This window comes from Meles meles, chromosome X (genome assembly GCF_922984935.1).
Source record: "Meles meles chromosome X, mMelMel3.1 paternal haplotype, whole genome shotgun sequence".
Lineage (NCBI taxonomy): Eukaryota > Metazoa > Chordata > Mammalia > Carnivora > Mustelidae > Meles > Meles meles.
In genome coordinates this window covers 29,857,550-29,883,888 of record NC_060087.1, presented here as the reverse complement: position 1 = coordinate 29,883,888, position 26,339 = coordinate 29,857,550, and the positions used below count along the sequence as shown (strand labels likewise).

Genomic DNA, 26,339 nt, shown 5'->3' with positions numbered 1-26,339 from the left:
CAGTTTTTTTCTGTTGTTGTTCAATCTTATTGTATGTTATACTTTCAATCTCCCTGGTTTTATTTTTGAAAGTTTCAGCAAAATACTTATATAACCTCTGCTCCAGGCCTTTTCACAAATTGTCAGACTGCTAAAGGGCCCATTTTTCAAGTCTCCCTCTTGCTATCTCAGTAAAATTGCTTCAATTCCCATTCAATACTCTGTGTAAGCCCCAGCCTTTCCTAAATATTTCTGAAATTCCAAAGAAGCTTATATTTTCATGATGACTTCTGGTTTCTAACTTTGGCTTCTCACTTTCCAGTTTGTCTTACCACCTCTCCATGCTTGACCACTCAGACACACTTTGTGAGAGTTGGAGACTGGTTATGAGGATACCATTTAGATGGGGGCTGACATCATAGAACCTCAAAATAACTGAATATAAAAGATCTGTTTTATTAATTATAATGTGGCTATGCTACCTCTAGAGAAATATTACTGGCTATCTATGCCACTTAGACTTACAATAGGCTCCCAGGTTTTCAGGTTGCTACTCAACATTGGTTCCGTTCAAAGTAACCAACTTATGATGGCATCTGGAGATTTTCAGCTTCAACATGGAGAGTGGGTTTATCAAGTTACATCTGTAGTGATGACTAAGGGAAAAATAGGATTTGCACTTTTTAACAATATTGGGAACCCCAGTGGGATTCTTAACCATTTCAAGGAAGTTGATAAGTGAATATAAGAGAAAGAGAAACAGAAATTCTTTCTAATATGGGATTTTGAGGGCTCCAATGTTATATGTGTAATGATGGGGGAGTTTGTTATCTACACCGTAACTTTAAACTTGGCACATAAAAAAGAGCAAGCACAAATAAAATGACGTACATTTAGACAAAACATCAAATTGGACACTTATAACTCATAAAATTTGTTGTATGTAAATTAAACTTTGAAAGATGATTTTTAAAGTGACATGCAAAAAAAATTATATTACCTCAAAGCCAAACATATTAGTCATATTTAATCCAGGGAAAACAGAACCAATAGGATATAAAGAATTTGCTCATGTAACTATGGAAGCTGAGAAACCACGCAGCCCACTGTAGGCAGGCTGGATACCTAAGGAAGCTGATAATGTTCAGCCTTAGTCAAAAGGCCTGAAAACAAGGCAAGCCAATGGTATAAATTTCTAGTAGGGAACAGGGGAAGTTGGGGATAAGAGATGAGATGCTCCAGCTCAATGAAGCAGAAAAAAATGGGAAGAATTCCTCTTTCTTCTGCCTTTTGTTTTATTCAACCCTCCAGGGATTCCCAACAACATTAGAGATAGCAATTTACAGAGCCCACTAATTCATATACTAATCTAATCCCAAAATGCCCTCAGATGCACCCAAAAATAATGTTTAATCTGAACATTACATGACAAGTGAAGATGACAAATAAAATTACCCATTAGAAGTCCACTCCTTGTCAATTTAGCACCCATATTCATCTCCTTAAGCTATACCTAATCTCCAAACAAAGACAAAAACAAGATCACAGTTCTACCTAACATGATACAATTCTCCTGTATACAACTGAAAACTTACTTACCCTTCCTCAGAGGAGGAGGTAAAGTCCTTGAGGGATGTTTACTCTTCTTGATGTCCCATAACTTAAATACTATTATGAAAAGGTAACAATATTTAAATGTTATGATATAAAAATCAATAAATCTTAAGTTACATAAGGGACTAAGAGAAAAAAAATCAAAAAGCAAAAAGAATACAAATACACCCAAATTTATTTATAACAAAATAAGTAGGAAATACTCATAATAATTACAGTTCTGTCAGTAACGGGTCACATAGTTTTTGTAACTAAATTTTGTAACTAATTTCTTCCACTTCTCGTTTTCTATTCCCTTGCCCCATGGCCCGTCAAGTTGACAAGTAAAATTTACCATAATACCAAAACAGGAAAGGAATGCTTCCAAACCCAACTTAAATTATTTCATTGATTGAGAATAGTAAGTAATAATTTCAGAGGCCTAAGAGAAATCATAGGGGTGCTATATAGGAGAGAAGGAAGCAAATCAATAAACTAAATTATTTGTTTCTATAAGTCTTACAGGCAAAGTCACTTGCTTAAATGACAACAAATTTTTTGCTTGGGTAAGAGTAATGTCTGTTCATTTCAGAATGCTCTAAAAATTATTTAAAAACTTTAAAATCACCATAAACCATCATTTCTGAGTGAATTCATATTAATATTTTAAGAATTTTTTCAGCTCATTTGCTATGGATTGTCAAATTTATTATGTATTTTTTCTAATATACTCATCTCAAGTAATATAAATATTTTTTTTAAATTTTTTTTTAATTAATTTATTTATTTTTATTTGCTTATTTACAGCATAACAGTGTTCATTGTTTTGGCATCACACCCAGTGCTCCATGCAGTACGTGCCCTCCCTATTACCCACCACCTGGTTCCTCAACCTCCCACCCCACCCCACCCCCTCCCGCCGCCCCTTCATAACCCTCTGGTTGTTTTTCAGAGTCCATAGTCTCTCATGGTTCATCTCCCCTTCCAGTTTCCCTCAACTCCCTCTCCTCTCCATCTCCCCATGTCCTCCATGTTATTTGTTATGCTCCACAAATAAGTGAGACCATATGATACTTGACTCTCTCTGCTTGACTTATTTCGCTCAGCATAATTTCTTCCAGTCCTGTCCTTGTTGCTACAAAAGTTGGGTATTCGTCCTTTCTGATGGAGGCATAATACTCCATTGTGTATATGGACCACATCTTCCTTATCCATTCATCCGTTGAAGGGCATCTTGGTTCTTTCCACAGTTTGGCGACCTTAGCCATTGCTGCAATAAACATTAGGGTACAGATGGCCCTTCTTTTCACTACATCTGTATCTTTGGGGTAAATACCCAGCAGTGCAATGGCAGGGTCATAGGGAAGCTCTATTTTTAATTTCTTGAGGAATCTCCACACTGTTCTCCAAAGTGGCTGCACTAACTTGCATTCCCACCAACAGTGGAAGAGGGTTCCCCTTTCTCCACATCCTCTCCAGCACACGTTGTTTCCTGTCTTGCTAATTTTGGCCATTCTAACTGGTGTTAGGTGGTATCTCAATGTTGTTTTAATTTGAATCTCCCTGATGGCTAGTGATGATGAACATTTTTTCATGTGTCTGATAGCCATTTGTATGTCTTCGTTGGAGAAGTGTCTATTCATTTCTTCTGCCCATTTTTTGATATGATTATCTGTTTTGTGTGTGTTGAGTTTGAGAAGTTCTTTGTAGATCCTGGATATCAACCTTTTGTCTGTACTGTCATTTACAAATATCTTCTCCCATTCCGTGGGTTGCCTCTTTGTTTTGTTGACTGTTTCCTTTGCTGTGCAGAAGCTTTTGATCTTGATGAAGTCCCAAAAGTTCATTTTTGCTTTTGTTTCCTTGGCCTTTGGAGACTTATCTTGAAAGAAGTTGCTGTGGCTGATATCGAAGAGGTTACTGCCTATGTTCTCCTCTAGGATTCTGATAGATTCCTGTCTCACGTTGAGGTCTTTTATCCATTTCGAGTTTATCTTTGTGAACGGTGTAAGAGAATGGTCGAGTTTCATTCTTCTACATATCGCTGTCCAAAATTGAACCAGAAAGAAATTGACAACCTGAATAGACCGATATCTAGTAATGAGATTGAAGCAGTGATCAAAAACCTCCCAAAAAACAAGAGCCCAGGACCTGACGGATTCCCTGGGGAATTCTACCAAACTTTCAAAGAAGAAATAACACCAATTCTCCTGAAGCTGTTCCAAAAAATTGAAGCAGAAGGAAAACTTCCAGACTCTTTTTATGAAGCCAGCATTACCCTGATCCCCAAACCAGGCAAAGACCCTACCAAAAAGGAGAATTTCAGACCAATATCACTGATGAATATGGATGCAAAGATTCTCAACAAGATCCTAGCAAACAGGATCCAACAGCACATTAAAAAGATTATCCACCATGACCAGGTGGGATTCATCCCTGGGTTGCAAGGTTGGTTCAACATTCACAAATCAATCAATGTGATAGAACAAATCAGTAAGAGAAGAGAGAAGAACCACATGGTCCTCTTAATTGATGCAGAAAAAGCATTTGACAAAATCCAGCATCCGTTCCTGATGAAAACGCTTCAAAGTATAGGGATAGAGGGAACATTCCTGAACTTCATAAAATCTATCTATGAAAGACCCACAGCAAATATCATCCTCAATGGGAAAAAGCTTGCAGCCTTCCCGTTGAGATCAGGAACACGACAAGGATGCCCACTCTCACCACTCTTGTTCAACATAGTATTAGAAGTTCTAGCAACGGCAATCAGACAACAAAGAGAAATAAAAGGCATCCAAATTGGCAAGGAAGAAGTCAAACTCTCTCTCTTCGCAGATGACATGATTCTTTATATGGAAAACCCCAAAGACTCCACCCCCAAACTACTAGAACTCATACAGCAATTCAGTAACGTGGCAGGATACAAAGTCAATGTACAGAAATCAGTGGCTTTCTTATACACTAACAATGAAAATACAGAAAGGGAAATTAGAGAATCGATTCCATTTACTATAGCACCAAGAACCATAAGATACCTGGGCATAAACCTAACCAAAGAAGTAAAGGACCTGTACTCGAGGAACTACAGAACACTCATGAAAGAAATTGAAGAAGACACAAAAAGATGGAAGACTGTTCCATGCTCTTGGATTGGAAGAATAAACATTGTTAAAATGTCTATACTGCCTAGAGCAATCTATACTTTTAATGCCATTCTGATCAAAATTCCACCGATATTTTTCAAAGAGCTGGAGCAAATAATCCTAAAATTTGTATGGAGTCAGAAGAGACCCCGAATTGCTAAGGAAATGTTGAAAAACAAAAACAAAACTGGCGGCATCACGTTACCCGATTTCAAGCTTTACTACAAAGCTGTGATCACCAAGACAGCGTGGTACTGGCATAAAAACAGACACATAGACCAGTGGAACAGAGTGGAGAGCCCAGATATGGACCCTCAACTCTATGGTCAAATAATCTTCGACAAAACAGGAAAAAATATTCAATGGAAAAAAGACAGTCTCTTCAATAAATGGTGCTGGGAAAACTGGACAGCGATATGTAGAAGAATATAAATATTTTTAAATGCAATTTGTATGTCTGTAAAATATAATATATATTGTGTGGATAAAATATATTGACCATTCCTTTATTTTGGTCACTTGTATCTGCAGTTTTAAAAAATTATTACAAGTTATGCTGCTATCAACATCATAATAAATGCCTACGTAGCTCTTTATCTCTTTAGGTCTAGACTTTGATTTCATGCATCAATGGCTGAGAATGTTTTCTAAGGTACAGACTGTAGATTTTCAGGAAAGTTCACATTTTAAACTCTCTGTTGCAGTGTGCACAAATGTCTAAATTATCATAGTTTCAATAGTAATGACTATTAAACATTTTGTTTTTATTTTAGTACTCTGATAGCTTAGAATAATCAAAACTATTTTCCCTTTTTCATTTTCAAGTTTTTAACTAGTTAGGAATTTAAAACATATTCATGTGTAATGATGTATACATCAGAATCTTAGAGCTTTAGTGGTTATTTTGTCCAGCCCCTAATGTAACTATATATGCAGTTCCAATCTGAAAACAAATTTGTGAAGCTCATTACTTTCTTTCATATGATAATTAAATGAAATAATTAGATCTGGAGATCTGTCCAATTAGGAAAACTCCACCACTAATGAAAACATACTTAGTAAAAAGGGACTTTCCCAAAATGAAAGATTAGTATCAATTATACAGAATATCTCAATGCAAAGCCTATGTCTTTCCATGTGCAGTTTCAGCCTGGGTGGCTCAGTGGATTGGGCCACTGCCTTCGGCTCGGGTCGTGATCTCGGGGTGCTGGGATCGAGCCCCGCATCGGGCTCTCTGCTCCGTGGGGAGCCTGCTTCCTCCTCTCTCTGCCTGCTTCTCTGCCTACTTGTGATCTCTCTCTGTCAGATAAATAAATAAAATCTTTTAAAAAATAGGATATTAAAATAGTTACATTTAAAAATTGCATCAAGGTGAATATAAAACAAAATCTTGTTACTTGGTTTGAAGAGAGACTGCTAAAAGGTAATTAAGAATTTCAGTGTTGCATGGAGCACTGGGTGTTGTGCAAAAACAATGAATACTGTTACGCTGAAAAAATAAATAAAAAAATAAATAAAAAAAATTTAAAAAAAGAATTTCAGTGTTAAATAAGTTTATGTGGAAAATAAGTTAAATCATCTTTCATGTTATTCTACAAACAATATTGTTAAGTGTAAAGGGAAGTTCCAGTCTCCCAATATTGAAGAAAACATGTAGATACATTGTAATCAGGTTGTCCCAGGTTTAAATCCTGTTGCTTACTGCTCACATGACTTCAATTTCTGTGAAACTTGTTTTATTTTGCAATAAAATAGGGGTAATATTATTTTCTGGGCTGCTGTTAGAATTTAAAGGGATAACATATATAAATATCAGTGTCTGGCTTATAATAACTGCTGAATAAATGATAGATCTCCTTTCTACCTCTCTTCCACTGTTTAGAAAGACCAATTTTATTTTTCAGATATAATGCAAACAATTTAGTATTCCAAGATTTTCTAGCTGGTTGCTCTCTTTGCCCTCCCGATGTATAAAGCTACACGATGATAGTCTTCAACAAAGTACTGGATTGTCTCCTGGATCTTTCAACATGCTTCTTTTTTTTTTCTTTTTCTTTTTTCTTCTGCTTAGAGTGATAGTCTATCAATCCAGATTTATTAAGAAACCCTCTCAAATTAACAGTACCATGGATTAGTTGTATCTGTATTTTAAGTTTGTTCAACACCTCTCTCTGAGTTTTATCATCATGAAGTGCTGTCTTTTAATCCAAGGTTTTCTTCTCCTGTATTATAACTCTTTGAGGGCAGTATTCAAGTTAACAAACATGTCTATTGAGAAATGTTTCTATTTCTCAATAATAAAATAAAAAATTTCTATTGTTATTCAGTAAGCTCTCTGCTTTAGGAGACAAAAAAGCAAATTAATTCAAGTTAGAAGGTCAGATAACCAAAAGTTTAGTTATTAAATTAATATAAATAATATGAGTTAAAAAAGAAATATGAGCATTCAAAAAAAGAAAAATTATACTGATACTTTGTGTTTTCATTTTACTTAAGTCAAGATATTAAAAGGTCCATTCTCAGCTGGAACAAGTTCTCAATCAGTGATGCATAAAACAGCTAACTGAAATCCTTTTACATTTTTTCTTAACTTGGGTTTCTTAGATTTTTTTTCCAAAAAAAAGAGAAAGTGACTGTTTAGACTGACTCAAAATCATATTGCTTTACACCCTGAGTCATTGTTGCTGAAACAGACAAAGAAATGGTAGACTGTGATTTTGTTAAAGGGAAAAAGTAGATCTTTCCCTTGATGATGAATGAATATTGTAGTTATTTTACAATGCTTGAAGTCTTATGAGAACAATGTGTGAGCACGGGGAATTTGAAAATCACTTGATAATCAATGTTTCAGGCACCCTGTTGCTTATGAAAAAGTAACTGCCATTACCACTGTAATTTGGCAAAGATTGTGAAAGGAAAGTCTGAGTATAAAAATAAATCTAAAGGATTACTGTTTGGTCTTTCACATAGAGCATCTAGTTAAAGTGACACAGAAACAGGAGTAGTTAGTTCATTTTGTCTACATTTTGGAATTGCAGGGTATCCCAATAAACAAGGGTGAGAGGTGAAACCATATTTCAAATCTAGGATGATGTAGACTATAGGATAAACTAATTTCATTTGTTTAAAAAAGAAATAAATCATTTTCTAAAGAGATGTATCATTCCAGAACATTCCAAAATCATAGGACTATTTAAGTATCTTTAGTAGAAACTTGTTCTTTTGTATTTTAAAATAAATTCACTCCAATGAAAGTCTTCTGCAGAAAATGTAGAGAATGTATTAGCTTTCTCTTGCTGCCACAAACTTATAGACTAAAAACAACACGATTTATAACCTTACAGTTCTATAGCCCCTAAGTCTCATACGGGTCTCTTCAGGCTGATATCTATGTCAATGGGGCTGCATTCCTTACTGGTGGCTCTAAGGGGGAATCAAGACCCTCTTGTCCTTGTTCATTATCAGATAAATGTTGTTCCAAGATTCTGGAGACTGCCCATATTCATTGATACATGACCCTCTTCCTTCATTTTCAGCATAGTAATAGCAGTAAAAGTCTGTCACATTTCACATCTCTTCTTCCCCTGCTTTCATTGTCTCATTTCTCTGACCCATCTTCAAACTTCCTTTTTAAATTTTTTATTGATTATTTTTATTAACATATAATGTCTTATTTACCCCAGGGGTAAGGTCTGTGAATGATCAGGCTTACACACTTCACAGCACTAACCATATCACATACCCTCCCATATGTCCATAACCAAACCACCCTCTCCACACCCCCCTCCAACACCTCCAACAGCAACCCTCAGTATGTTTTGTAAGATTAAGAGCCTCTTACTGTTTGTCTCCCTCCCTATCCCATCTTGTTTCATTTCTTCCTTCCCTCCCCCAAACCCTACACTCTTCTTCTCAAATTCCTCATTTTTGTGAGATCATATGAAAATTGTCTTTCTCTGATTGACTTAGTTCACTAAGCATGATACGCTCTAGTTCCATCCACGTCGTCGCAAATGGCAAGATTTCATTTCTTTTGATGGCTGCATAGTATTCCATTGTGTATATATACCACATCTTCTTTATCCATTCATCTGTTGATGGACATCTAGGTTCTTTCCATAGTTTGGCTATTGTGGACATTGCTGCTATAAACATTTGGGTGCACGTGCCCCTTCAGATCACCACATGTGTATCTTTAGGGTAAATACCGAGTAGTGCAATTGCTGGGTCATAGGGTACCTCTATTTTCAACATTTTGAGGAACCTCCATGCTGTTTTCCAGAGTGGCTGCACCAGCCTGCATTCCCACCAACAATGTAGGAGGTTCCCCTTTCTCCTCATCCTCACCAGCATCTGTCGTTTCTTGACTTGTTTATTTTAGCCTTTCTGACTGGTGTTAGGTGGTATCTCATTGTGGTTTTGATTTGTATTTCCCTTTGATTTGTATTTCCCTGATGCCAAGTGATGTGGAACACTTTTTCATGTCTTTTGGCCATCTGGATGTCTTTTTTTTTAAGATTTTATTTATTTATTTGACAGATAGAGATCACAAGTAGGCAGACAGATAGGCAGGCAGAGATAGAGAGGAGGAAGCAGGCTCCCTGCGGAGCAGAGATTCCCGACGTGGGGATCGATCCCAGGACCCTGGGATCATGACCTGAGCTGAAGGCAGAGGCTTTAAGCACTGAGCAACCCAGGCGCCCCCATCTGGATGTCGTCTATGCAGAAATGTCTGTTCATATCTTCTGCCCATTTCTTGATTGGGTTATTTGTTCTTTGAGTGTTGAGATTGATAAGTTCCTTATAGATTTTGAACACTAGCCCTTTATCTGATATGTCATTTGCAAATATCTTCTCCCATTCTGTCAGTTGTCTTATGGTTTTGTTGACTTGTTTCCTTTGTTGTGCAAAAGCTTTGATCTTGATGAAGTCCTAATAGTTCATTTTTGCCCTTGCTTCCCTTGCATTGGGCAATGTTCCTAGGAAGAAGTTGCAGCACAGAGGTTGAAGAGGTTGCTGCCTGTGTTTTCCTCAAGGATTTGGATGGATTCCTGTCTCACATTGAGGTCTATCATCAATTCTGAGTCTATTTTTGTGTATGGGGTAAGGAAATGGTCCAGTTTCATTCTTCTGCATGTGGCTGTCCAATTTTCCCAACACCATTTGTTGAAGAGACTGTCATTTTCCCATTGGACGTTCTTTCCAGCTTTGCCGAAGATGAGTTGACCATAGAGTTGAGGGGGTATTTCTGGGCTCTCTCTTCTGTTCCATTGATCTATGTGTCTGTTTTTGTGCCAGTACCATACTGTCTTGATGATGACAGCTTTGTAATAGAACTTGAAGTCTGGAATTGTGATGCCACTAATTTTGGATTTCTTTTTCAACATTCCTCTGGCTATTTGAGGTCTTTTCTGGTTCCATGAATATTTTAGGATTATTTGTTCTATTTCCTTGAAAAAAAAATGATTGGTATTTTGATAGGGATTGGATTAAATGTGTAGATTGATTTAGGTAGCATACACATTTTCACAAATATTATTTCTTCCAATCCATGAGCATGGAACATTTTTTCATTTCTTTGTGTCTTCCTCAATTTCTTTTATGAGTACTCATAGTTTTCTGAGTATAGATTCTTTGCCTCTTTGGTTAGGTTTATTCCTAGGTATCTTATGGGTTTTGGGTGAAATTGTAAATGGGATGGACTCCTGAATTTCTTTTTCTTAGTCTTTTTATTGGCGTATAGAAATGCAACTGACTTCTGTGCATTGATTTTATATCCTGACACTTTACTGAATTCCTGTATGAGTTCTAGCAATTTTGGAGTGGAGTCTTTTGGGTTTTCCACATAAAGTATCATATCATCTGTAAAGAGTGAGAGTTTGACATCTTTGCCGATTTGGTTACCTTTTATTTCTTTTCATTGTCTGATTGCTAAGGCTAGGACTTCTAGTATCATGTTGAATAGCAGTGGTGATAGTGGACATCCTTGCCATGTTCCTGACCTTAGGAGAAAAGCTCTCAGTTTCTTTCCCCATTGAGAATGATATTCACTGTGAGTTTTTCATAGATGGCTTTGATGATGTTGAGGTATGTACCCTCTTTCCCTACCCTTTGAAAAGTTTTGATCAAGAAAGGATGCTGTAGGCCATCTGGATGTCTTCTTTGAAGAAATGTCTGTTCATGTCCTCTGCCCATTTCTTGATTGGATTGTTTGTTCTTTGGGTGTTGAGTTTGCACAATGAGATATCACCTCACACCCGTCAGAATGGCTAAAATGAACAAGTCAGGAAATGGCAGATGCTGGCGAGGATGCAGAGAAAGGGGAACCTTCCTACATTGTTGGTGGGAATGCAAGCTGGTGCAACCACTCTGGAAAACAGCATGGAGGTTCCTCAAAATGTTGAAAATAGAACTACCCTAGGACCCAGCAATTGCACTACTGGGTATTTACCCTAAAGATACAAATGCAGTGATCCGAAGTGGCACGTGTACACGAATGTTTATAGCAGCAATGTCTACAACAGCCAAACTATGGAAAGAACCTAGATGTCCATCAACAGATGAATGGATAAAGAAGATGTGGTATATATACACAACGGAATACTATGCAGCCATCAAAAGAAATGAAATCTTGCCATTTGCAATGACGTGGATGGAACTAGAGCGTATGATGCTTAGTGAAATAAGTCAATCAGAGAAAGACAACTATCATATGATCTCCCTGATATGAGGACATGGAGATGCAACATGGGGGGTTAGGGGGATAGGAGAAGAATAAATGAAACAAGATGGATTGGAAGGGAGACAAACCACAAATCTCACAAAACAATCTGGGGGTTGCTGGGGGGAGGTGGGTTGGGAGAGGGGGAGGGGGTTATGGACATTGGGGAGGGTATGTGCTGTCGTGAGTGCTGTGAATTGTGTAAACCTGGTGATTCACAGACCTGTACCCCTGGGGATAAAAATACATTATATGTTTATTAAAAAAAAAATTGGAAGGGGAGGCGAACCATAAGAGACTATAGACTCTGAAAAACAACCTGAGGGTTTTGAAGGGGCGGGGGTGGGAGGTTGGGGGAACCAGGTGGTGGGTAATAGGGAGGGCACTTGTTGCATGGAGCACTGGGTGTTGTGCAAAAACAATGAATACTGTTATGCTAAAAAAAATAAATTAATTAAAAAAATAAAAAATAAAAAAATAAAATAAAAAAAAAGAAAGGATGCTGTACTTTGTTGAAAGCTTTTTCAGCGTCTATTAAGAGTATCATATGGTTTTTATTCTTTTATTAATGTATTGCATCACATTGATTGATATGCAGATGTTGAACCAACCTTGCTGCCCCGGAATAAATCCCACTTGGTCGTGGTGAATAACCCTTTTAGTGTACTATTGGATCCTAGTGGCTTGTATTTTGGTGAGAATTTTTGCATCCATGTTCATCAAGGATACTGGTCTGTAATTCTCCTTTTTGGTGGGGTATTTCTCTGGTTTGGGGATCAAGGTAATACTGGAATCATAAAATTAGTTTGGAAATTTTCTATTTCTATATTTTGGAAGAGTTTCAGGGGAATAGGTATTAATTCTTCAAATGTTTAGTAGAATTCCCCCAGGAAGCCGTCTGGCCCTGGGCTCTCGCTTGTTGGGGGATTTTTGATGACTGCTTCAATCTCCTTACTGGTTATGGGTCTGTTCAGGTTTTCTATTTCTTCCTCGTTCAGTTTTGGTAGTTTACATGTCTCTAGAATGCATCCATTTCTTCCAGATTGTCAAATTTGCTGGAGTGTAGTTGCTCATAATATGTTCTTATAATTGTTTGTATTTCTTTGTTGTTGGTTGTCATCTCTCCTCTGTCATTCATGATTTTATTTTTTGGGTCCTTTCTCTTTTCTTTTTGATAAGTCTCACCTGGGGTTTATCAATCTTATTAATTCTTTCAAGGAACCAGCTCCTGGTTTCATTGATTTGTTCTACTGTTCTTTTGGTTTCTATTTCATTGGGTTCTGCTTTGATCTTTTTGATTTCTCTTCTCCTGCTGGGTTTAGGCTTTCTTTGCCATTCTTTCTCCAGCTCCTTTAGGTGTAGGGTTAGGTTGTGTACTTGAGACCATTCTTCTTTCTTGCAAAAGGCTTGTATTGCTATATACTTTCCTCTCAGGATTGACTTTACTGTGTCCCACAGATTTTGAACAGTTGTATTTTCATTATCATTTGTCTCCATGATATTTTTTCAATTCTTCTTTAATTTCCTAGTTGACCCATTCATTCTTTAATAGGATGCTGTTTAGCCTCCGTGTATTTGGGTTCTTTCCAACTTTCCTCTTGTGATTGAGTTCTAGCTTCAGAGCATCATGGTCTGAAAATATGCAGGGAATGATACCAATCTTTTGGTACTGGTTGAGACCTGATTTGTGACCCAGGATGTGATCTATTCTGGAGAATTTTCCATGTGCACTAGAGAAGAAGATGTATTCTGTTGCTTTGGGATAGAATGTTCTGAATATTTCCGTGATGTCCATCTGGTCCATTGTGTCACTTAAGGCCTTTATTTCCTTGTTGATCTTTTGTTTGGATGATCTGTCCATTTCAATGAGGGGAGTGTTAAAATCCCCTGCTATTATTGTATTATCGTCGATGTGTTTCTTTGATTTTGTTATTAATTGGTTTATATATTTGGCTGCTCCCATGGAGGGGCATAGATATTTAAAACTGTTAGATCTTCTTGTTGGACAGACCCTTTGAATATGATATAGTGTCCTTCCTCATCTCTTATTTTAATCTTTGGCTTAAAATCTAATTTGTCTGATAGAAGGATTGCCAACCCAGCTTTCTTTTGATGTCCATTAGCATGGTAAATTGTTTTCTACCCCCTCACTTTAAATCCAGAGGTGACTTTGTGTATAAAATGAGTTTCTTGTAGACGGTATATTGATTTTTTTTTTAATCCATTCTGATACCCTATGTCTTTTTATTGGGGCATTTAGCCCATTTACATTCAGGGTAACTCTTGAGAGATATGAATTTAATGCCATTGTATTGCCTGTAAGGTGACTCTTACTGTATATTGTCTCTGTTCCTTTCTGATCTACTACTTTTAGGCTCTTTGCTTAGAGTACCTCTTTCAGTATTTCCTGTAGGGCTGGTTTGTTGTTTACAAATTCTTTTAGTTTTTGTTTGTCCTGGAGACTTTTTATCTCTCCTTCTACTTTCAATGATAGCCTAGTTGAATATAATTATCTCGGCTGCATATTTATCTCATTTCATGCTCTGAATATATCATGTCAGTTCTTTCTGGCCTGCCAGGTCTCTGGATAAGTCTGCTGCCACTCTAATATTTCTACCATTGTATGTTATAGACTTCTTATCCTGAGCTGCTCTCAGGATTTTTCTTTGTCACTAAGATTAATACCTTTTTTTATTATATGACAGGTTGTGGAACTTTTCTTATTGATTTTGACAAGTTTCTCTGTGTCTCCTGGGTTTTGATGCTTGTTCCCTTTGCCATATTAGGGAAATTCCCAACTATAATTCACTCCAATATACCTTCTGCCTACCTCTCTCTTTCTTCTTCTGGAATCCCAATTATTCTAATATTTTTTCATCATATGGTATCACTTATCTCTTGAATTCTCCCTTCGTGGTCCAGTAGTTGTTTGTCTCTCTTTTGCCCAACTTCTTTATTCTCTGTCATTTGGTCTTCTGTATCACTAATTCTCTCTTCTGCCTTATTTATCCTAGCAGTACGACCTCCATTTTTTATTCTACCTCATTAATAGTTTTTTTTTATTTCAACTTGGTTAGATTTTAGCTCTTTATTTCTCCAGAAAGGGATTTTATTTATCCAGCAAGGGATTCTCTAATATCTTCCATGCTTTTTTTGTGCCTAGCTAGCACCTTGAGAATCATTGTTCTGAACTCTAGTTCTGCCATATTACCAATGTCCATATTGATTAGGTCCTTAGACATTGGTACTGCCTCTTGTTCTTTTTTTTGTGTGTGTGGTGGGTTTTTATGCGTTGTCATTTTATCTAGATAAGAATATATGAACAGAATAAAATCCTAAAAGGGTGACAAAGACCCCATAAAAGTATACACTAACCAAATCAGAAGAGATCCAAAACCATATATATATATATATATATATTTGAATAAAATAGAGCCACCCACTTGATTTTGTGTGTATTTTGGTCTCTTAAACTACCTCCTAAAATTTTAAAGAAAGACAACTCTCTCTCTCTCTCTCTCTCTCTCTATATATATATATATATATATATATATATATGTACAAACTAAGGGTAAACACAATGAAGGGATGGAATATGAGTGTAAAAATGAAAAATTAAAAAAAAATTCTTAAAAAGTTATTGATAAGATAAGTTGGTTGAAAAAAGAAAAAAAAAAGGAGGGAATATGCTCAGGCTGGAGACGAGAACAAAGCTATGTGCTTGATTAGGGAATATTTTGATCTGTTATATGAAATTATATCTCATAATTTTTTAGAAAAAAAAACCCTATTTGTATATAAAATATAATGTTAAATACAATGAAAGGATAAAATTTGACTATAAGAATGAAGGTTTAAAAATTTTTTTTTTAAAGAAAGGTATCATTAAGATAAACTAGTTAAAAAACGTTAAAAGAGGAAAGAGGAAAATTTTTAAAAATACAATAAGAAATAAAATAAAATTTAAAAAAAATCAAGTTTTCAAGACTAAAGGATCATGGGGGAAAAGCCATGATTCTATACATTGCTTTCCCCTAGCTCTGGAGTTGCACTGTTCTCCTTGATCATTGAGCTTGGTCTTGGCTGGATGTTCTTGCTGATCTTCTGGGGGAGGGGCCTGTTGCTGTGATTCTCAAATGTCTTTTCCCATGCCAGAACTTCCCCACCCTTGCCGGGGGCCAGGCTAAGTAATCTGCTTTGGTTCGCTCTCAGAGCTTTTGTTCCCTTTACACGTTCTGCACTGCTTTGGAGGACGGGAATGAAAATGGCAACCTCCCAATCTCTGGCCCAGAGGAGCCATGAGCTTGAGGCCCCACTTCTCAATGCGCCCTCAGAGAAAAGCAGTCAATCCCTCCCATATCTCTGGTCTCCGGCCACACTCTGAGCTCACCCAGCCTGTGACTGAGCATTTCTATCTCTGGTACACAGCCCCGTTTGGAGTCTCCAAACTGAATAGATTCCTCCTGCACAGCTCCTCCTAGAGGAGAAAGGTGAGTCTCCCTGGATCTGACACTTGTGGGGTCCCTTTTCGAACAGCAGTGTCCCGACTGGCCTTGGAACATGGTTCAAGATTGGTAACCCCAATCTGAAAGCTCACTTCTTGACTCTGTCTCTGTAGTCGACTTCTCCACTCTGATACTTGGAATCTCTGCCACATTGAGACACTCCTAATCTTTCTGTGACCCCGCAGGACCTGAGACCACACTGTCCCCATAACGGCTGTACCCCTGCTTAGCCTCTGGAGTAATGTCTTTCAGTGGAGCAGTCTTCTAAAAGTTCTGATTTTGTGCTGCACTCTTTTGCCACTTGTTGGGAGTTGACCCTACCCCGGAAGTCTGTCTTTCCATCGCTTCAGATGCACTTCTCCACAGGTCCTACCTTTCAGAAAGTGGTTGATTTTCTGTTCCTAGAATTGCTGCTCTTCTACTCTTGTATCTCCTGTTGAGTTTGTAGGTGTTCGGAATGGTTTGATACCTATCTAGCTGAACTCCTGTGATCTCATGTCATTTCAGTGTGCTACTCCTCTGCCATTTTCCACAATGGGAATCCAAACTTTCTCTTTTACTTTTAAGGACTCATGTGATTACATTGGGCCCATTTGATTAATCTAGAATAATCTCCCCCTCTTGGTGTCCTTGAAGTCTTTAAAATCTTTTTTTTGCCAATTAAGGCTACATATTTATATGTTGGGGATTAGGGTATGGACTATTTTTTATTAGAGAGGGTTATTCTGCCTGCTTACCACAGGGAGATAAAAGGATGCCAGATATTATCCCTCTGGTTTTCTTAAATTGCTAAGTGGGAATTCAGAAGCTTTTTTTAATCACATGATTTGAGGAGATAAGTAAATGCTTTGAAAATGATCTACTTGTGTTGTTCAGGGTGCTTGATATGCTATTGATTTTTTATATTAAATCAGTTTATCTAGTGTTTACAACCACAGTTAGGTTAATGTGGGTGTTTGGTTGTGGGGGAAGGTTGGGGAGTGAGGGGAAAAAATCTAAAGTTCCCAGCTCAGGATTTTACTTTCCTTTTGAAAAATTCTCCCTATTTATAAGTTGGAAAAAAATGCTTTTGATAAAAATAAGTAGTATGTGAATGTTTGTTTATGTATGTACATGGAGTGGGTATGTAAGCCAACAGAATTTGACATTTTTAGGTTTAGATATAATATTATTTGGTCTGAGAAACTAGTTTTGTTTTAAAAGTTAAAAGTAACTCTTTCTGAAGATAGTACACTAATAAAAGGCAAATTATACATCTTATTTTTTAAAGATTTTTTTATTTGACAGAGATAGACACACAGAGAGAGGGAACACAAGCAGGGGGAATAGGAGAGCTAGATGCAGGCTTCCTGCTGAGCAGGGATCCCAATGTGGGCCTTGATCCCAGGACCCTGGGACCATGACCTGAGCTGAAGGCAGATGCTTAATGACTGAGCCACCAAGGTGCCTACAAATTGCATATCTGACTATATTTGTCTCCCAGATACAGCTTAACTTACTTGACTAATATTCTATCTACATTTAAATTAGGGACCCTTATTTATATTGATATAGAACAAGACAAAGGCTTTTTTGTTTTCTTAATTTGTCTACCAGAATTAGGTACTAAATAATAATACATTATCAATGGCTAAGTTTGTCAAGGAAAGTAGTTTTTATATGGGTGTGTTAATAGACACTCACTGGAAAAATTTTGTTTTTCTCTATAACAAAAGTAATTTTATCTCATTTATACAATGCTTATTAAGGGTAATATCCTTCGAGGTTTGTGCCTAGTCATATCAGAAACCTATAGTTGAAAAGTAGTTATAGTAAGGAATTACACTAGTTTTAGAGAAACATTCAATAAACTTGAACAGGTATTTTGAAAAATATTATCTGAAATGAATCTTATTTCAACATATAGTTTCTGTAAAAATGAATGTTTCACTCTTCAAGTACTGGTGAGTGAAGAAGCCTATGTTATGCAGCTATGTTTCCACAATCTAAATTTCAAAGGCGCTTTCTGTGAATCATCTGAACAGAAGGAAAAGAAAAGAAGAAAATAAAAGTCACAGAAACCCTTCAAGTGCATTTTTTCCTTGAATCTGAGCATGTGCCAATTAGTTTTCCAGAATGATTATGTTAATGATAGCTAGTCAAATGGCTCATTTTAGATTGTTCTCTTAGTGACAGAAAACATAAATCTGCTTAAATAATTGAACTTCAAAGACAGTTGATCCTCAGAATGCTAGCCTAGCTTTAGCATTTTTTGAAGTCATCGAAAAAAGAATAAAAGATCTCAAAAAATATGGCCCATTTCTTCCTCCTTCCTGAAGAAAGGAAAGAGAAAGAAAAGATGATAAGTCTAATGTGCAACCAATATTAAACAATATAATATGAAACAGTTCTTCAGAGTAATCCCCTTCCATAGCTTCTCTGGAACAGTTTATTTGCATGACTTCTCTTAAAATTCCAGTTCAAGAAGTTCTTGTGATACACAAAGAAAAGTTGTTGCTACCTAATGCTTAGAGATGTAATGTCTAAGGAAACATTCTGTACTCCTCATCTCAGGCTGTACCAAGGGTTTGAAATCTTTGAGTTTTTCCACTTTTAAAAATAACTGAACTCAAAGGACATCTAAACTTAGTGTAAACCACAGTATGGACAGTGAAATTGTAGATTAATGTACTTACTACAGTACCCAAACCCCTACAGTCTAGTTGTGTGTGTGTGTGTGTGTGTGTGTGTGTGTGTGTGTGTATAAACTTTATTTCTATTTTCAAACTCTTACAACTTTGCATAAAATCCTCATTCCTACATCAGAGATGGCAAAAAATAGAAGTGATCCACCCTCATGCACAACACAGTGAATTTTACTGTTTCCTCCCTCTACTTTGGGGAAGGGAGGTCACACTACAAAATTTTAGAGACACCCCAAGGCTGGCACTTTGGTATAGAAAGGATTTGGTCCTAATTCTTGCTGGCTTAGGATACTAAAAGGCACATAAAGTTGGTTGCTCAAACCCTCTGGGCTGAGGTGGGACAGAAGGTGTACAGAATGGTGGTCTGGAACAGAAGGACAGAGCATGGGTCTGGGCTCAAGTACTTTTTGACAGAGGTAGGTGATCCTGGGTGGCTGCTAGGGTGGCTGAGGGCAGCCTGAGTACTCAGACTGGGTGTATGCTGCTCTAGTGGCCATCTTCTGCCTAGTCCATTAACTCACTGATCTGGAACCAAAGCTGGATCTCCCTCCTGGCCCCTCCACATAGTCGCTGATGTGGATGCTGAAGTAACCCCCCAAGACCCCTCCCTCATGTTGTTGGGAGCAGCCTCAGCAGAATTGGTGTGTCCTGTCATGGCCCTTGAAGAGTAGACCACTTTGGGGATTTCCCAGACTATGGCCACCATGGGGCCATAGCTCATGTAATTCCTGAGGGCTGGATAAAAGGACTTCCTTTTCAGATCATGGTAGTGCTCAGCAAGGACTCTCACTGGTGCCTTCAACATCTTCCTTCCCATTAGCTTGAAGCCCCCTCCACTCCAAGTACAGGATCACATCTCCAACAAACTGCTGCTGCACTCTATCTGCTTTCACTGCAACCAGGGTCCAGGAGAACCCTCTGGACTTGGGGCATGCAAGTAGTCTCAGTAGTGCTGCATTCCCCAAGAGGTGGACCATGGCCCTCTGTCAGCTCACCGGCTACTGATGAGTATAGAATGGAGCTCAGGCAACAGAGCCGCTTCTAGTCTAGTTTCAATTTGATTTGACAAACATAAATTGAGTTTGATGCTTTCTTTCATTTAGATAATGAAACTAAACCAAACTTCTTTAGTTTATTTTGCCATTATTATTTAGTATTGGTATCTGTTGAAGTCCATTATAATTAGAGGTGGTTGATATTTAAGTGAACATTACTTGTTAATGTAATATGAAATATTATTATTGTTAAGAAAGAAGTAGATGTAAGGCATGCCTAAGTGGCTCAGTAGGTTAAGTGTCTTTCTTCAGCTTGGTTGCCGTCCCAGTGTCTCCAGATGGAGCCCCATGTCAAGCTTCCTTCTTAATGGGGCATCTACTTTTCCCTCTCCTTCTCCCTCTGCCCATCCCCCTGTTCCTTCACTCTCTCTCTCTCTCTCACATTCTCTCTCAAATAAATAAATAAAATCTTTAAAAAAAGGAAAAAGATTTGAAATAGGACTCTAAGTAACCATTAAATGTTTTGTTTTTAAACATCCTCCCACCTCTATGTAGGTTATAACTAAAAGGGTTGTACTTGAGCATACATAAGAAATAATTTATACTACCATATTTTAGCCATAAAGAGTTGTGCTTTTCCCTTGGGTTGTGTCAATGGCTCTCAGTCAGTCGAGTATTGGATTCTTGATTTCCACACAGGTGCTGATCTCAGGGACCTGTGATGGAGCCCTGTGTTGGGCTCCATGCTCAGTGAGGACTCTGCTTGAGGATTCTCTCTCTCCTCCTGCCCTTCCCCCCACTCTTTCTCTGTCTCTCTCTTTCTCAAGTAAATAAATAAATCTAAAAAAAGAGTTATGCTTTTCCCTCTCTATCTTTTAGACTTACATAAACAAAGGGGAAGGATTTCCTCTTCCACATGTAAAGACCTTGGAAGTCACTACTCCATCCTAACAACAGGTAAAAACTGAATGGACTGAAAAATTAACAGCTCTTAGATCCATAAAAGATGGGAAGACATAGGCAAATTACTGCTCCCAACAAAGAAGAGACAGAGGAGAGGCAAATAGAGGGAGTCATAGCTTACCAGAATTGAGACTTCAAGCAGAAGCCACCATGGGGACTACTGTAGAGTTAGAAAAACTTAACTGACAAATTGCTAAAAGTTCAGTGTAGATAACTCTGAGAATGTAAAATTCCAGGGGGACCAGTCCTAAAGGAGAGCCACAATATTGTGAAATTTATCTCCAGGAGCTTTAGTAGGTGCCCACACAAATTATCAGAGAAATAGTTCTTCCTACTCTGGCAGTGCTTGGGCGGAAGAAAGGCTTTTGAAATATGCCAGAGAGCTCTGTTTTTCTTGACAAGTCCTGCTTTCAAGGGAAACTAGTTAACAAAGCTTCACTTGCTGGAGTATTATCACGGCCTAACTGATCTGGTAGGAGGGAAATGTCCAATTCCATCCCACTGTAGTCATCCTATCACACCTAAGGGTGGAGAGAAAAAAATCTGAGAAACTCTTACAAAGTTCATAGTCCAGAGATATAGGTGCACAAATAGACTGAGACAAAATCATAGGACTGTGGAATGCTTCCACACCTTACAACCAATTTGCTAAAGGCTGTTATACCTGTATCATAGGTTTTGGACCAAAGTGTCTTCATTCTTATTGGTTTCCATGAATTGTTTAAGTTCTTTGATTTCCTGGCTGATCCAGACATTCTTTTTTTTTTAAGATTTTATTTATTTATTTGACAGACAGAGATCACAAGTAAGTAGAGATGCAGGAAGAGAGGTGGGAAGGAGGCCCCCTGCTGAGCAGAGACCCTGATGCGGTGCTGGATCCCAGGACCCTGGGATCATGACCTTAGCTGAAGGCAGAGGCTTTAACCCACTGAGCCACCCAGGTGCCCCTGATCCAGATATTCTTAAGCAGGGTGGTCTTAGGTCCCAAGTGTTTGAATTCCTTCCCAACTTTTTCTTGTGGTTGAGTTCCAGTTTCAAAGCATTGTGGTCTAAGAATATGCAGGGAATAATCTCAATCTTTTGATATCAGTTGAGCCCTGATTTGTGACCCAGTATGTGGTCTATTCTTGAGAAAGTTCCATGTGTGCTCTAGAAGAATGAGTACTCTGTTGTTTTAGGGTGGAATGTTCTCTATATATCTACGAGGTCCATCTGGTCCAATATGCCATTCAATGCTCTTGTTTCTTTATTGATTTTCTGCTTGGATAATCTGTCTATTACTGAAAGTGGCATGTTAAGATCCCGTAATATTATTGTATTCATATCAATATGACTATCTTGATTAACAGTTGTCTTATGCAGTTGGCTGTTCTTGTATTGGGCATAAATATTTACAATTATTAGAACTTCTTGGTGTATAGACCCTTTAAGAATGATGTAGTGTTCTTTTTTTAATCTCTGACTACAGTCTTTAGTTTAAAATCTGATACGAGAATCACTACCCCAGCTTTCTTTTGAGGCCCATTGGCATGAAAGATGTTTCTGCATCCCTTCACTCTCAGGCTTGGTGTATCCTTGGGTTTCAAATGGGTCTCTTATAGACAAAATATAGACAGGTCTTGTCTTTTTGTCCAATCTGCAACCCTGTGCCCTTTTATGGGAGCGTTTAGGCCATTCACATTGAGAGTGATTATTGAAAGGTGTTTTTATTGACATCATGTTGTCTGTGAAGTCCTTGTTTCTATAGATTGTGCATGTAAATTTCTGTTCTATGACACTCTTGGGTTCTTTCTTTTTTTATAGAATCCCCCTTAATATTTCTTTTGGTGCCAGCTTGGTTATCACATATTCTTTTAAACCTTGCCGGTTTTGGAAGCTCTTTATCTCTCCATCCATTTTGAATGTCAGCCTTGTTGTATAAAGTATTCTTGGCTGCATGTTCTTCTCATTTAGTGCCTTCAATATGTCTTTCCACATCTTTATGGCTTGCCAGGTTTCTGTGGACAGGTCTGACATTATTCTGATGGACCTTCCTCTGTATCTAAGGAATCTCTTTCCCCTAGCTGCTCTCAAGAGCTCTTGTCTAAAATTATGATTCATCAGTTTCACAATTAAACTGTCTCAAGGTCTTTCTAGATTCATTGATCTTGGGGAGAGACCTTTCTGCCTCTAGGACATGAATGCTTGTTCCATTCCCCAGATTGGGAAAATTTTCGTGGGGAATTTGTTCAACTAGGTCTTCTCATCTTCTCTCTTTTTCCTCCCCCTCAGGAATCCCAATAATTCTGACATTGGAACGTTTCATGATTCATTTTTTCCCCTAATTCTGTTTACATGGCTTCTAAGCTATTTGTTTTAGGCCTCCTTCTGATCCTTCTTCTCTATCAGTTTGTCCTCTAGAACACTAATTCTATATTCTGCCTCAGTTACCCTAGCTGTTAAGGAATTTAGATTAGATTGGATCTAATTGATAGCATTTTTAACTTCTTCCTGGGTGGCTTTCACTTCTACCCTACCCTACCTTAATGTTGTCATTAATGGTTTTCTCCAACCTAGCCATTGCCCGGATAATTGTTACCCTAAATTCCCTTTCCAACATACTGTTTATGTCCATATCCAATAGCTCTCATGGAGAGGGCACAGTCTCTGAATTTTTCCTCTGTTGGGCATTCCTCCGCATAGTCATTTTGGTGAGACATGGTTGAGGGGATATGTAGCTGAATATATCAGCCATGATCCAGGCAAGGTGCACCCTGGAACATTTCTGAGCAATCAGAAGTCACCAGCAAGACAAATGAAAAGAGAAAAAAAGAGAGAGAGAAAGAGAGAGACAGAAAAAAAAGAGAGAGAAGACCCAGGCAGAATGGGCCCCCAAGGTAAGATCTGTAAGATATATAAACAAAAACGGACAGACCTACAAAATAAATGATAAAGGAAAAAAAAAAGGGCCCAGCCAAAATGAACTCCAAGTTTAAGATTTATATAATACCAGAACCAAAACAAATGCACAGAAACACTGACAGAAGAAAAAGATGGGAGGGTGGTTATAAATCCTCAGTGTGGGTGGAGAAGGTTATTTTGATGCTTCCTGATTGTATCTTGATATCTTTGTTAAAGGACTCAACTCTCCAGAGATAAAGGGAGATTAAAACTGGTTTATATATAGAGTTAGTATTGATTAGGGAAAGAGGATTACCTTAAAGCTTATATCTATATGTATATTAAAAAAATAGAAAAGCAAAAGAAAAGCACAGGTATATGTATGAAAAAAGTTCAAGTTAAAAGTTTATTATGTAATATAGTGTATTGAAACTCTCGTTGTAATGGTAAATAGGTTAAAAAGTTTAAAAGAACAAGAATAGTGAGAAAGAATTAAAAATAAAAGTTGTATCTATGAAATATACAGGTTTTGGGGCAATACTGGGAGCTTAATATCTCGTTTTCCCCTGATATTGGGGTTTTACAGTTTTATGGCGACCCTGTGGTGGTTGTTCTCTTGTTAATTCAGCTGGCTTTCTGGGATAGGGGACTGATGTGTCATTTTTCAGTCAGTCTTGCTTAGGTTGAGTTCTCCTGCTCCCTATCAAGGGGCTGGGCTCTGTGGAAATGGGTTTTTCACGCTTTTGTTCTCTGGAGTTTTTTGTTCTTTGGTGGCTTTTTGCAGCTTTTTGGAGGTTTAGTGGAGAGCAAACTGCACCAAGACCTCCATCTCAGAGAGCAGCCTCAGTCTGCTCCCCTCTGGATAGTCCAGAGTACACAGACTCCCCTTCTGCAAACTCCATTGAGCCATGCAACCTCCCACAGGCAGTGCATGCCCACAGGCACCATCTCAGGGGTTGCCCAAAGTGCCCGCTTGTCTCTGCACCCCTGTACCACTAAAACCATGAGTAATATTTGTCCAGGGAGCCCACTTCCAGTGCCTGCCTTTGTCGGGACTGCTGTCTGGCGTCCAGACCGCCCAAGAGATCCCAACCAGAGATGGTGCAGTGAGATTTTCAAGCCTTGGCTGGGAGTGTTCAGACTCTGGGCCAGTCCTTGAGACCATTAGCTAGCGCCTGCATGGACCTCTCTCAGGGGAGGCCCTAGTCACACAGTGTGTGTGCAGAGTGCAAAAGTCTTTGGTTCTAGAGAGCACTGCCTGGCATCCACACCATACTCCCTCATGTGTGCCAGGAGTCTGCCTAGCCCAGTGCTGGTGCAAGCAGTGGAAAGCAGGGGCTCAGGGACCACGGTCTGGAGGCTTCACTGCATTCTCTGGCATGGGTGGTTGCCAGCGGTGGCCATCCTGGGTCCGTGGGCTTAGGCCCATGTGCATGATTGCCCTATTCTGCCAGTTACCCCTTAAGATCTTTGGCTCTTTTTGAGTACTTTTAACCATACTCCAAGTTAATGCTGGTCCCCAATCATAGGGCACTCTTGTATTGGGGTATTCCTTTCCAATGAGTTGTTTCTGGTGGCTCCCTCCCCCTTCTGTTTATCCCTCAATATCAGTCTGATCATTTCCAGTATTCTTTACCTCTTTACTGGAGTCTTCTGCCCCCATGGAGATCCATAAGTGTATAATCCTACACCTCAGGCTGATTTCATGGGTGTTCAGAGTGTTCTGGTAGATACTTAGCTCACTTTAGGGGACAAATTGAAACAGGGTCTCCTACTTCTCCACCATCTTGCCCCTGTAATATAAACGAACTACTTTAGTGAAAAGGAAAATAATACAGATTAAAAATGCAGATCTAGACAAAGTAAGAAAGAATATCAAAGAAGGAATAGGAAGATAAAATAAATTTTTCTTATTCTTAATTGATTAACAGGCAACCATTTGTTCAAAATAATAACACCAACAAGTGTATTCAATTATATATGCTTAGGTATATATCTTATGGATATATATGCCTATGTATACTTATACCTAAGTGAAATGAATGACAGTAATGATACAAGGGACAGGAAGAAATAATCAGGATTATTTTGCAATTATAACATGATCCATGGTGTGTAGGTATACAGTTATTGGAAAGTGGATTGGATTAGCTTTAAATGCACATTATAAGCTCTCTAAGACAAACACTAAAGAAAATAAAAGGACAACAACAGTAACAACAATAGTAACCACCACCAATATGCTATAAAAGGAAAGAAAAGAAAATCATATAAAATGCATCTTTGATGAATGTAGGTTTTCAAATTACATAAATTTGAATTTGTGATTTTTTTCCTTTATTTCTAGGAAATTTTGTTTTCCATGAGAGAAATATTTGCTTAACTTCTGGTCATAAACATATTTTTTTCTTTTAGAAACTTCAAATTTTTATCTTTTATAATTATACTTATGATCCATCTTATATTAATTTTTTGTCTCTAGTCTAATGTAGGGTCGAGGTTCATTATTTCCCATAACTATATAGAATTCCCAACAATATTTAATGACTGCTGATGACTTTTTTTGAATCTTTTGGTGTTTATATCAAAAAGATATATAAGCAGTTCTATATTCTGTTTCATTATTCTATCTAGTGTTATGCTGGAATCACACTGTTTTAACTACTGTAGATTGAAAATGATTCTTAATACTAGTAATATGAATCCTACACTTTGATTCTTCTTTTTCAAAATTGTTTGGCTATTCTGTGTCCCTTGCTTTTCCAAACAAATGTAAGATTCAATTTGTCAAATGCTAAAAAATTGGTTCTGGGGCTTTTGACTGGAATTATATCGCAGTGATGGATAAATTTAGGGGTAATTCATTTCTTTTT

The 26,339-nt window shown here is 37.8% G+C and overlaps 1 pseudogene; it reads right to left on the bottom strand.

Moving 5' to 3' along the window:
- Window positions 1-19,093: 19,093 nt before the first annotated feature.
- LOC123934579 lies at window positions 19,094-19,433 on the bottom strand (annotated as a pseudogene).
- Between the last annotated feature and the right edge of the window lie 6,906 nt (window positions 19,434-26,339).